The 12,006-nt window shown below is 48.5% G+C and overlaps 1 protein-coding gene across 3 annotated transcripts in view; it reads right to left on the reverse strand.

Moving 5' to 3' along the window:
- Positions 1-2,107, reverse strand: part of PDPR (pyruvate dehydrogenase phosphatase regulatory subunit) — a 38,285-nt gene extending 36,178 nt beyond the window's left edge. For 2 of the 3 annotated variants that reach the window (XM_059667463.1, XM_059667462.1), the window contains exon 1: positions 1,968-2,102. The gene's annotated coding sequence lies outside the window, so the exon portion shown is untranslated. Of the gene's footprint in view, positions 1-1,967 lie in introns of all 3 variants that reach the window. The other variant, XM_059667464.1, reaches the window with a different exon arrangement.
- Between the last annotated feature and the right edge of the window lie 9,899 nt (positions 2,108-12,006).

Here is a 12,006-nt window from a genome sequence, read left to right on the forward strand (position 1 = left end):
TGCAGCGGGAAGGCCGGGGAGGGTTGGGGGGCAGGAGGTAGGGGGGTAAGAGATCAACTAAAGGACTTGTATGCATGCATATAAGCATAACCAATGGACATAAGACACTGGGTGATAGGGGAGGCTAGGGGACTGTCTAGGGTGGGTGGATAAAATGGATACATATGTAATACCCTTTGTAATACTTTAAGCAATAAAAAAAAAATTAAATTAAATTAATTCAGCCAGTGTGGTTCAGTGGTTGAGTGTGGACCCATGGAGCAAGAGGTCTAGGTTCACTTTCCTGTCTGGGAACCTGCCCAGTTTACAGATTCAATCCCCAGTAGAAAGCGTGCAGGAGGCAACCTATCAATGATTCTCTCTCATCATTGATGTTTCTATCCCTCCTTCCCTCTCACTTCCTTTCTTTGAAATGAATAAAAACATACATATTTTAAAAAGAATAAAATGATGCCCTAGCTGGCTTGGCTCAGTGGATAGAGCATCAGCCTGCGGATTGAAGGGTCCCAGGTTCCATTCCGGCCAAGGGCACATGCCTGGATTGCGGGTTTGATCCCCAGGGGCGTGCAGGAGGCAGCCAATCAATGATTCTCTCTCATCATTGATGTTTCTCTCTCTCTCTCCTTCTCCCTTCCTCTCTGAAATCAATAAAGAAATATATATTTTTTAAAAAAGAATAAAATTAGAGTAAAGAAGGGTAGCTACAAGGACAGAACCACATGACACATCCCCAACAGAGAAAAGAGAATTGCAAAGATGACAGAAGAAACATATTAACAAATGAGTTCATCATGACCTTCAACAGAGTCAGTAAAATGCAAGGGGGAGAAAGGAAGAAAGGGAAGAAAGGAGGGAGGAAGGAAGGAATGAAGACAGATTCAAAATAGATACAAACAATGAAGGAATAGAAGGAACTAGAGAGTCTATTCTAGTAGGTTTGGTAGCAAAAGCAAAGCAAAGATTGATAGCAAAGGAGGGAAAGCCAGTAGAGAAGACACGTAAGATGTCAAAGGCTAAACAACTTCAGTGCTGGGCTGGTTCAGATCTGCTCACACCAACAAGAGCCAGAGGAGCCAGGGAGCTCCAACCCCCGGAGCTGTTCCTGGGACACAGCCTCGCGTACACGGCGCTGCGGGCCCCCCGGAGGCCCGGGGAGCATTTCCCACACCTGCCTCCGCACAGGAGCCGCCTGGGACACTCCTTCACACACTCACTCACACTCACACACACCCCCGCTCCCCTTCTGGGGGGTCTGAGCCTCCTGGTACAGGATGCTGTTTTCTTCAAACGAGTGTGCCAGGTGATCAGGCACGTTTAAGAAATGAGTATAAATCCCTGGCACCGGAAAAGGGTGCCCCTTGGGCCGCCTCACCCCACCTCCGAGCCCCGCTGCCTCCTCAGCGCCGGGCTCACAGGCCTGGGCAACATGGACTTGCAGATTCGGGGATCAAACCCGAGTGCCACCCGCATCAGACCCGAGGGCCGACAGGAGCCGCCGCCCGGCCTCGGCGTCCCCAGGTGCCTGCCCCGCGGGGCGCGGCGGAGTCCGACCTGCGAGCCAAGCCCAGGGGACCGCACGTCCCACGCGGGACCACGCCGCCACCTGCAGCGGGGAGACCGGGCGGGACGCCTCCTCTGCGCTGCGGGGCTGTGCGAGCCCGAGGCGGGGAGCCAGCAGCGAGGTCACCCCGCACGCGGAGAGCGGGTGCGCGGCAGCCGCTGCCGGGTCCCCGAGGCCGGGACAAGCTCCGCCGGCCCGAGCACCGCCGCGGAGACCGAGCGAGACCAGGCGGACCACTCTCGCCCGGGCCCGCGGCTTCCCGGGAGAACCCGGCAGAACCGACGGGAAACGAGGGGCCGCGGGGAACGGCCCTGAGCCAGACCAGAGCGGAAAGAGGGGCGCCAGGGTCCCGGGGGCTCAGGCCGCGCGGACGGGGACGTCAGAGCGCCCGCCGCTGTCTCCTCACCTCACGGGCCCCACGGGCTCCGCGCTCAGCAGCACCCGGCGGGGGACCGACAGCGGCCTCCACGGTCACCGGTTCGGGGCCGGGAAGGGGGTGGGGGGCCGGGAACGGGAGGGGGTGGGGCAGAGGGCGTGAGGGGCTCCTGGGAAGCGGGCCGCGACCTTCCGCGCTTTACGGCCCCGAGCGAGGGGACGCCGCGCGTGACCTCCCCCGCGCACGCGCGCCATGACGTCACCGCCGCGGCCCCGCCCCTGCACGTGGGCCTGTTGGGCCTCGCTGTGCCCGGCCTCTGCCTCAGCCCAGGTGAAGGCGGTTTGGCGGCGTCTCCTCTCCAGGCCCCTTTGGAACCGCAGCCTCAGACGCTGTTAATTTCTGCAAGTGCAACCCGGACGCCGAGGTGGCGGGGTTCTCTCCACCCTCGAGGGTGTGTATAGGTCTGGCCCAGGGAGGGACCGCAGCCTCAGCTGAAAGCCACTCTAGTTCAGGGCGTAAAAAGGCTTCTTGTACTGACAGTCACTTTGTTTCTTGGCATCATTCAGGTTTTCCTGGGCAAGACTGCTGCCTGCGACTGAAGGATCCCCGAGGTTCGATTCCGGTCAAGGGCACATGCCCTGATTGCGGGCTTGGTCCCCAGTAGGGGGTATGCAGGAGACAGCCAATCAATGATGTTTCTCTCTCTCCCTCTCCCTCTCTGAAATAAATAAAAATATATTTATAAGTCAACCAATCAAACAAATCCTGCCTGCTGCCCTGCTCCACCTGGGAGGCAGGGTCTTACTCTGCTCCTTTCTAGCCTGGGAAAGAGGGGTCATTCACTCTGTCATCTTAGAAGCCCCCCGCCCCCACCCCTTACCATCACATCGCCCTGTTTTCTTTCCTTTATAGAGTTCATCACTATGGAAAGTGTTTGTTGACTGCCTTACCAACTAGTTGCACGCCCTGCCCTGTCACACCAAACCTTAATCTCAGCACTTAGAATAGTGTTTGGCACATTGTTCAGTAAAACTTCCTTTGCATGGAAAGCAATCTAATGGTATAGCCGCCCCTGAGTGTTGGGCCACACCCTCCTGTTCCATTTCTTGGATTCAAGCCCATCTCACCACAACAGCCAATATAGATTATATATATACTAGAGGCCTGATGCACAAAATTCGTGCTAGGGGCTTGGCCCCTGCCGCCAAGGCAGCTGCCTCGTGGCCCCCGCTGCCGTGGCTTGGTCCCAAAGGTCATCTGGAAGGATGTCCAGTCTAATTAGCATATTATGATTTTATTATTATTTATATTTACATATATAATATATAGTTTATATATACATATATACATATGTATGTATACATATATATGTGTAACATATATATATATTAGAGGCCCGATGCACGAAATTTGTGCATAGGTAGGGTCCCTAGGCCTGGCCGGCAATCAGGGCTTATCGGGTCCCCTGGCCACCAGCTAGGGCAGCCGTGGGCAAACTACGGCCCGCGGGCTGGATATGGCCCATTTGAAATGAATAAAACTAAAAAAAAAAAGACCGTACCCTTTTATGTAATGATGTTTACTTTGAATTTATATTAGTTCACACAAACACTCCATCCATGCTTTTGTTCCGGCCCTCCGGTCCAGTTTAAGAACCCATTGTGGCCCTCGAGTCAAAAAAGTTTGCCCACCCCTGAGCTAGGGTCTTCCTTCATTCCACGCCACCCCCTGGTGGTCAGCACACGTCATAATGAGCGATCGAACTCCCAATCTCCCAGCTGAACTCCCGAGAGGACACTTTGCATGTTAGCCTTTTATATATATAGATTTTTTTTAAGAGAGGGAGGAAGAGAGGGGAAAAAGAGAGATTGAGAGAAACATGGGTAGGCTGTCTCCTGCATGCCCACTACCAGGGGTCGAACCTGCAGCCCGGGCATATGCCCTGAGCACAAATGGAACCAATGGCCTCTTGGTGCATGGGACGATGCTCAACTAACTGAGCGACATTGGCCAGGGCACACAAGCCAGCCTTGTTTTATCGATGGCCTCTTGTTTTACCCCAGGCACTCTGCTCAGTGAGGGGGTGCAGCAGTGCACAAGAAACAAGGGCTTCCACCTTTACGGACTGTCAGTAAAGTTCCAGGGACCCCTGTGTCACCATACCAGCCCACAACCTGCATACTTTATTTTTGCTGTTATTAATCCTCATCTGAGGATATTTTTCCATTGATCTTTCTTATTTTTCAAAATATATTTTTATTGATTTCAGAGAGGAAGGGAAAGGGAGAGATAAAACATCAATGATGAGAGAGAATCATTCACCAGCTGCCTCCTGCACGCCCCCCACTGGGGATAAAGCCCATGACCCAGGCATGTGCCCTTGACCAAAATCGAAGCAGGGACCCTTCAGTCAGCAGGTCAACGCTCTATCCACTGAGCTAAACCAGCTAGGGCTTCCATTGATCTTTTTTAGAGAGAGTAGAAGAGAGAGGGAAAGACAGAGAAATATCAATGTGAAAAAAACACATTGATTGGTTGCCTCTTGCATGCACTCTGGGGCTAGGGAAGAGCCTGCAACCAAGGTACATGCCCTTGACCAGAATCAAACCCGGGACCTTCTGGTCCGCAGGCCGATGCTCTATCCACTGAGCAAAACCGGCTAGGGCAACCTGCATACTTTATACACCACACACTTGCCAATTAACTCACACAAGACAGCCCACATGAGGTCTGGCTGCCTGAGAACAGTAACTCTGCCTCTTGCTAATTCTGCTTCATGAAAAGTTCAAGCCATTCTGGGCTTCTGTCTTAGATAAATACCTTAATATTTTAGCTAAAGGCTTAAAGCTTGGAGTCATTTAGCCCAAAACTCTGCCCCAGAAAAGAAGAGGGGACAGACTAATGAATCTGAGGTATATTCTTGAGGGAGCCATTCCTGGTGCCCAGAAGTGGCTCTTTCAGGAGAAAAACTTCACAAGTTTTTATGTTGTTGTTTTTTTAATGAGCCATCTGGCTCATGCCATTTCCAGACATAAGAATTTGGGAGAAAACTAGTTGTCTATAGGAAATGAGCATCAAAATGGTATTTAATGTGTTGATAGTCAATGTGCTTTCTTCCTCACCCATCGCCAATTTTGGCCTCCACTTTGAAATGCTAAGTAAAAAAAAAGCTAAGTCCTAAACGTCTTTCATTGTCACTGTTGACTTGTTAGCCTGACTTGTTAGTCTACTCTGGTAGACTCTCATAACCAGTGCACTGTGTTAAGAGCATTAAGTGTGTTTACGTTTTCGGCCTTCCTTTTTCCATAAAACGTTAGTAATTCCTTGTGAGATTCTAGACTTCTCAGAGCAGAGCATCCCTTGAAGAATTACGCATTTCTCATGGGCCATTTTTCCCGTGATATTTAGACGCAGCTATTTTTATCCTTTGCAACCCTTCTTGTTTTCCTGCCTCTCAAGGACAGAAATTAGGAGAGGTGGGAAGGATATTTTTAGCACCTGTTTCAAAAGATCTAAGCCAGGAATCCCTTTGCACACCAAGAACTGGGGCTTGGAGCACATCTTTTCTCCACGCCAGTTCTCATGCCTTACACTCCAGAGTGTCCTGTGGTGGGTGGAGACAGGAGAGAGGCAAAGGTAACTCCATTTCAGGCTGAGGGCTCCTTCACCCGCTCACCTCTCCTTGCCCAGAGCAGGTGGGTGTGGGTAGAGGCTGCCCCAGCTCGTCTCAGTGAGGTGCCCCAGCAGCACACTCACACCTTCCTCTCCGGTCAACTCTCAGGATGTGTCAAAGCGCCACTGCAATGACTGTCAAGTGCATTAGCTCACTATCCGCATCTATAACTGTGCAGTCTGTCCCGCCCCTTCCTGTCCCTTTGGTGTGTAGCGTTAGCATGTGGTCCTGAAGCCATCTGAGGCACTTAGGTAAAGGGGATCTTCTCTCAAGGGCCCTGGTAACAGGCACAGGGTGACCGAGCCTTTCTGCCTCCATGAACACGGTATCAACGTTGTGCACTGTATTTCTATCAAGCCGGACTTCAATTAAGTTTTTCTTTTCATATTACCAGGTTTATAAACGAATAAACAGACACTTTAATTACTCTTACCATGTCCGTGAAATATTCTTCATCTGTATGTGTTTGCCATCACAAAAGACAACATCACACGTAAAACCGTTGATTGGTGTGTTACCAAGTGTAAAACAGAATGTGGAAACCGAGGGGCAGTAGGTACAGGCGTTGTGTCCCCTCCCTGCAGTGCCGGCCTGGCTGGAGAGAGAAGCCTCCGTTCCTCCTGAAGTGACTGCCTGTCACTGGGCTCGACATCCTGCCTTACAACCGACTTCACGCTAGAAGCCTGGCACTTGATGTGTCACTCACGTGCCCGTGAGCCCATGTTTATGTGGAAACAGGGCGTGTGTGTGTGCTTGGTCACACCCGTGGGGAGTTTTCAGAACATTATCTGTGAGAAGCAGCCAGTGCTCTCACTACACCAACTTCCATCCACACATCCTGGTGTGTTTATGCAGTAAAACACCTGCTAGGGACTCGTGCTGTGCTGGGAGCTGTAGAACTATTTCATAGAGTCTGAGTAAGACAGAGTAACACTGCAGCTCGCTACTGTGCCAGGCACTGTGCCACCTGCCCTAACGGCCTTACCTCATTGAAATGTCACCACACCTGTGTCTTAGAGATGAGAGTATCCCTGACTCACCCATGAGGGAAACGAGGCGTAGAAGTACATTCTCAAGTTGCAGATAATAAAAACCAGGACTCACATCTAAGTCTTTTCACGCATGAAATAGTGACCTATTCAAGCAGGTGTTAAGTGATGTGCTAGAGACTCTAATACATTAGAATCACTTGGGGAAATTTAAACCAAGACCTTCGAAATGAAGTGAAATCGACAAGGCTGGAGGGCAGATCAGAACTTCTAAAGAACTCTCCAGGAACTTCTCTTGTATGGAGAGAAGTTGCCTAGATGCCAACTTAGAAGAAGAAATGATAATTATTTAAAACTATGTGGATGAGGGAGAACTTAAACTGGTTCTTTTTTTTTTTTTTTTTAATCCTCACCCAAGGATATTTGTTTTTCCCATTGCTTTTTCAGAGAGAGTGGAAAGAAGGGAGGGAGGGGGGGAGAGAGAGAAAGAAACATTGATGTGAGAGAGCCACATCGATTGGTTGTCTCCTGCATGCCCCCAGACCTAGGATTAAACGTGCAACTCAGGTACATGCCCTTGACCATGTCCTTGACTGGGAATCGAACCTGTGACCCTTCAGTGCATGAGACAACACTATCCACTGAGCCATGCCAGCAAGGGCCTTAAGCTGTTTCTTTAAGAGTGTGCTTTACACAGGACAAGGGTTTATCACATACAGCATCCCTTTTAATCTTTATGACAATCTTATGAGGTAAGTTTTTAGTAGATGATGTAGACTCAGATGTAATGTGACTTTTTCTTTTCAAATATTTTTATTGATTTCAGAGAGGAAGGGAGAGGAGGAGAGAGATAGAAACACCACTAATGAGAGAGAATCATTGATCGGCTGCCTCCTGCACACCCCCTACTGAGGATCGAGCCTGCAACCCAGGCATGTGCCCTTGACCGGAATCGAACCCCGGACCCTTCAGTCCCCAGGCCAATGCTCTATCCACTGAGCAAAACTGGCTAGGGCTGTGACACGACTTTTTCAAGATCACACAGCTAGTGGGAAAGTCTGGGAATGGATCCAAGATTATATATCTGAATCCAGTGATCTCTACAGTTTCCGGTAGAACAGGTGGCCAGGAGGGCATTTAAGGCTGAGTTGAGCCAATGACTGGAAACAGAGAGACAGAAAAGAGCAAACAATGTAAGGAGCTTGGCTGGCTGTAGTAGATTGAATATTGTTTTCAATTCCTTATTCCATCTGCCATGTGACCTTGCAGTGCATGTAGGACTGTAGTATCTATTTGTAAATATATTTTTGTATTGACTTCAGAGGGAAGTGAGAGGGAGAGAGATAGAAACATCAATGATGAGAGAGAATTGCTGCCTCCTACACACCCCCTAGTGGGGATCGAGCCCAAAACCCAGGCACGTGCCCTGACTGGGAATTGAACTGTGACCTCCTGGTTCGTAGGTCGACACTCAACCACTGAGTCACACTGGCCGGGCTGTAGTATATTGTTGTCCCACTGATGTCAGTTGGCTTCAGCCATTCATATGACATTTTTTAAGCTGGGCATTAGCCATAGCGTACAAGTGTGGAGCCAGGCCTTACGAGGCATTGCGCATTTTCACTAGCCCTTGTGGACTCTTGCTATTCACCATAAGAAGATGAGGCCCTGCCTAACCGGTTTGGCTCAGTGGATAGAGCATCAGCCTGCGGACTGAAGGGTCCCAGGTTCGATTCCAGTCAAGGGCATGTACCTCGGTTGCGGGCACATCCCCAGTTGGGGGTGTGCAGGAGGCAGCTGATAGATCTCTCTCATCGATGTTTCTAACTCTCTATCCCTCTCCCTTCCTCTCTGTAAAAATCAATAAAATATATATTTAAAAAAAGAAGACGAAGAAGATGAGGCCCTAACCGGTTTGGCTCAGTGGATAGAGTGTTGGCCTGCGGACTGAAGGGTCCCAGGTTCGATTCCAGTCAAGGGCATGTACCTTGGTTGTGGGCACATCCCCAGTGGGGAGTGTGCAGGAGGCAGCTGATCAATGTTTCTCTCTTATCGGTGTTTCTATCCCTCTCCTTTACTCTCTGTAAAAAAATCAATAAAATATATATTTAAAAAGAAGAAGAAGATGAAGATGAGGGCATCATACTCATGGCCCTGGATCATGAAGGATGAGAGGTGTGTGAAACAGACCTGACCTCTGCCTGAAGCCACGCCCACTGACCCACACCCTGCAACAGAGGTCCCCGCCAAACCACAGCCACCTGCAGGCCCATGAGCACGAGACTAAAGGCTTGTTGAAAGGCACCATGGTTTTGGCTGCTTTATTATGCAGCCTTTTTGCACCTCAAATAAGGAGCTTTGAATAGTGTCATTATTTAGGAATTACAAAACCAAGGCCTACATCCCCTGAAGGAATTCTTCGCTGACTGCAAACTTTGAAGTCAATGGTCGTCATTGACGAATATTTGAACAGCTACATGTGGGAGTCCCACAGGGCTAACATGTCAAGAACAACCTCACCTTCCAAATCTGCTCCCTTATTATTTCCAGTACGTGAATGGCCAAGGATCCTGGGAGTCAGCTGGTCACCCCACTCGCTTCGCCCTGCACCTCCAGTTCCCCCAGCCCCACAGAATCCATCTCCTCCCTGCCTCCTGTCTCCCCTGACCTCTTTCCCCACTTTCGTTGCTGGAGTTCAGAGTTAGCATCCATGCTTCGGTGATAATCTCTTAAATGATTTTCCCGATGCCCAGCTCACCCTGTCCTCAATCTACAGGGTTACTTTTCTAAAACACATCAGATAATTCACTGGCTTAACACCCTCATGTGACCCCTTGTTGGGGAGATAGTGTTCAGACTCCTTACCATGGCAGACAAAGGTCTTCACAGTGGGAGTGGAGGAGGCTGACCATGGCCCACACTGTGCTTTGTGCTGGAGCCTGAATCCTGGGCCATTCTCCACCCCCACCCCCACTCCCACCCGCCACCCCTGTGCAGCTGTTTCTCCGGTCGCACTAAGATCTTTGCCATACCCACATTTTCTCACCAAGATGCCCTTCCTGGCACACACTGTGCTGTGCTTGTGGGATAGTTCTGAATTTAGAATCAAATGACCCCCCACAACCCGCCCCCATCAGCCTGCCAGACCCCTCCTGGATTTCAAAAACTCAGTCCGGTGTCACCACCACCTCCTCAGGGAAGCTTTTTCTTCCCCAAGATGGTTTGCCTCCCTTTGGTGTCCCCACTGTACCCTTTTTTGTCACATATGTCGTTTTTCTCCCCTACTGGTTCCGTAAATCCCTCTAGTGAGGACTTAGCATCTTTAAAGCCCCAACACCTAGCATTGTGCCTGGCATTTAATATATGATTAGATGAATTGGGAAAAGAGATGAGCAAAAGCTCTGTTTGCCCATCTGTGAAATGGGGCTAATCCTGTAGTGATGGGATGAGTTTACCGCCTTTGGCCATATTAACTGACCAGTAGGTGGCGCTGTGGCATATGAATTAAGGTTTCCTGGGTTCACAGGCCCCTCCAAGGGTGTGCAGGATGTCAGGGTTAATTAGAAACCTATGTCAGACTAATCAAATCTCCCCCAGAGGAGATAACCCAGCGTGGTTCCTGTGCTCGGCAAGGACTGAGAAGCCTTGAAGGAGGGGTGGGCCAGTCCCCGCCCACTGTCCTTCCCAAGCGAGGCTCCGTGGAGTTAGGGACCCTCAGACACTTGGATCTGGGGCATCCTTGGACTCAAGGCCCTCAGAGGCCAAGCTGGAAGGGTTGGTTGAGGTTGGTCAAGAGAATGACTTTGGAGCTGACCCGGCCTGGGTCTGAATGCCAGCATTCAAGTATTCAGTATTCAGATATTCTCTACTGACCTGGAAAATGATTGGCTCTCATACCACACACCCTCTTTCTCCCCACTTGCCACCTATTTTTTTAACTTTGTTTTTATTTTGCTTTTTGGATTAAATCATTATTATTTACATTGTCTGACTTCATAAAAGCTATTCTCAACTTAACCATGTCATGCCCTATAATTACATTTCTCTCATTTTATTTATTTACTTAAAATATTTTTATTGATTTCAGAGAGGAAGGGAGAGGGAGAGAGAGATAGAAACATCAATGATGATAGTGAATCACTGATCGTCTGCCTCCTGCACGCCCCCTACTGGGGATCAATCCTGAAACCCAGGCATGTGCCCTTGGCTGGAATCAAACCCGGGACTCTTTAGTCTGCAGGCCGACACTCTATCCACCGAGCCAAACCGGCCAGGGCCTTTCATTTTATTTTTAAAGATTTAAAATATACTGCAAAGTTGAAAGAATTTTACAGTGAACACCCAAACACCTAATTCCAGGTTTTATCATTTTACTAAACATCCTTTATCACAAATTGATTCATCTATTAATTCCTATATTCATTCATGACTCTATCTTGGTTTTGGTTCATTTCAAAGTACATTGTAGACACCAGTATACTTCACCCTAAATTATTTTCTTAGAATATTTTTGGTATCGGTGTACTGCTAGAGCAGCTGGACTCATAAAATGAGCTGGTTAGTGTTTCCTATGTTTGTTTTTTAAACAGCTTCACTGGTATATAGTTTACATGCCATGAAATTCACCTGTTGGCTACGTGTGATTGGCATTATTTCTTCCTTAAGTATTTGATAGAATTCATCAGAGAAGCGATTTACACCTAAGCTTTTCTTTGTGGAAAGACTTTTAATCAATCATTCAATTTCTTTTATCGTGATATGTCTATTCAGATTTTCCATTTCTTCTTGAGTCAATTTTGGTAATTTATCTTTCTAGGAATTTGGCCACTGTGCTTACGTTGTTCATTTTGTCGACATTTTCTTACAACTTTCTGTTTTCTGGAGTATCAGTTGTGATGATGTCCCCTCTTTTCTTCCTGATTTGGGTAATTTTGTCTTTTCTTCCTTTTCCAGGTGTTTATTACAAGAAAAGAAGCCCGGCTAGTGTGGCTCAGTTGGTTGCACTGAGAGGTCGCTGGTTCCATTCCCAGTCAGCACATGCCCGGGCTGCAGGCTCGATCCCCCGTAGGGAGTGTGCAAGAGTCAGCTGATGGATTTATCACTTTCACATAGAAGTTGCTCTCTCTCCCTCTCCCTAAAAATCAATAAAAAAATATTATTTAAAAAGAAAATTTTAAATTGTACACTCACAGCAACTTTATTGATAATAAAAGTTTAAAACAGTTCAAGTGTCCATCACTAGGAGAATGGAAATATGAAATACTATCAGCAATGAAAAACAAGAACAACAAAAACAACCTACTGATACAGGCAACAACATGCAAGAATCTCACCGACATGATGTGAAGCAAAGGAATCCGGGCCTAAAGGTGTGCATATTCTATGAGTCTGTGTATATGAAATTCAG

The sequence above is a fragment of the Myotis daubentonii genome, chromosome 15 (assembly GCF_963259705.1).
Source record: "Myotis daubentonii chromosome 15, mMyoDau2.1, whole genome shotgun sequence".
Lineage (NCBI taxonomy): Eukaryota > Metazoa > Chordata > Mammalia > Chiroptera > Vespertilionidae > Myotis > Myotis daubentonii.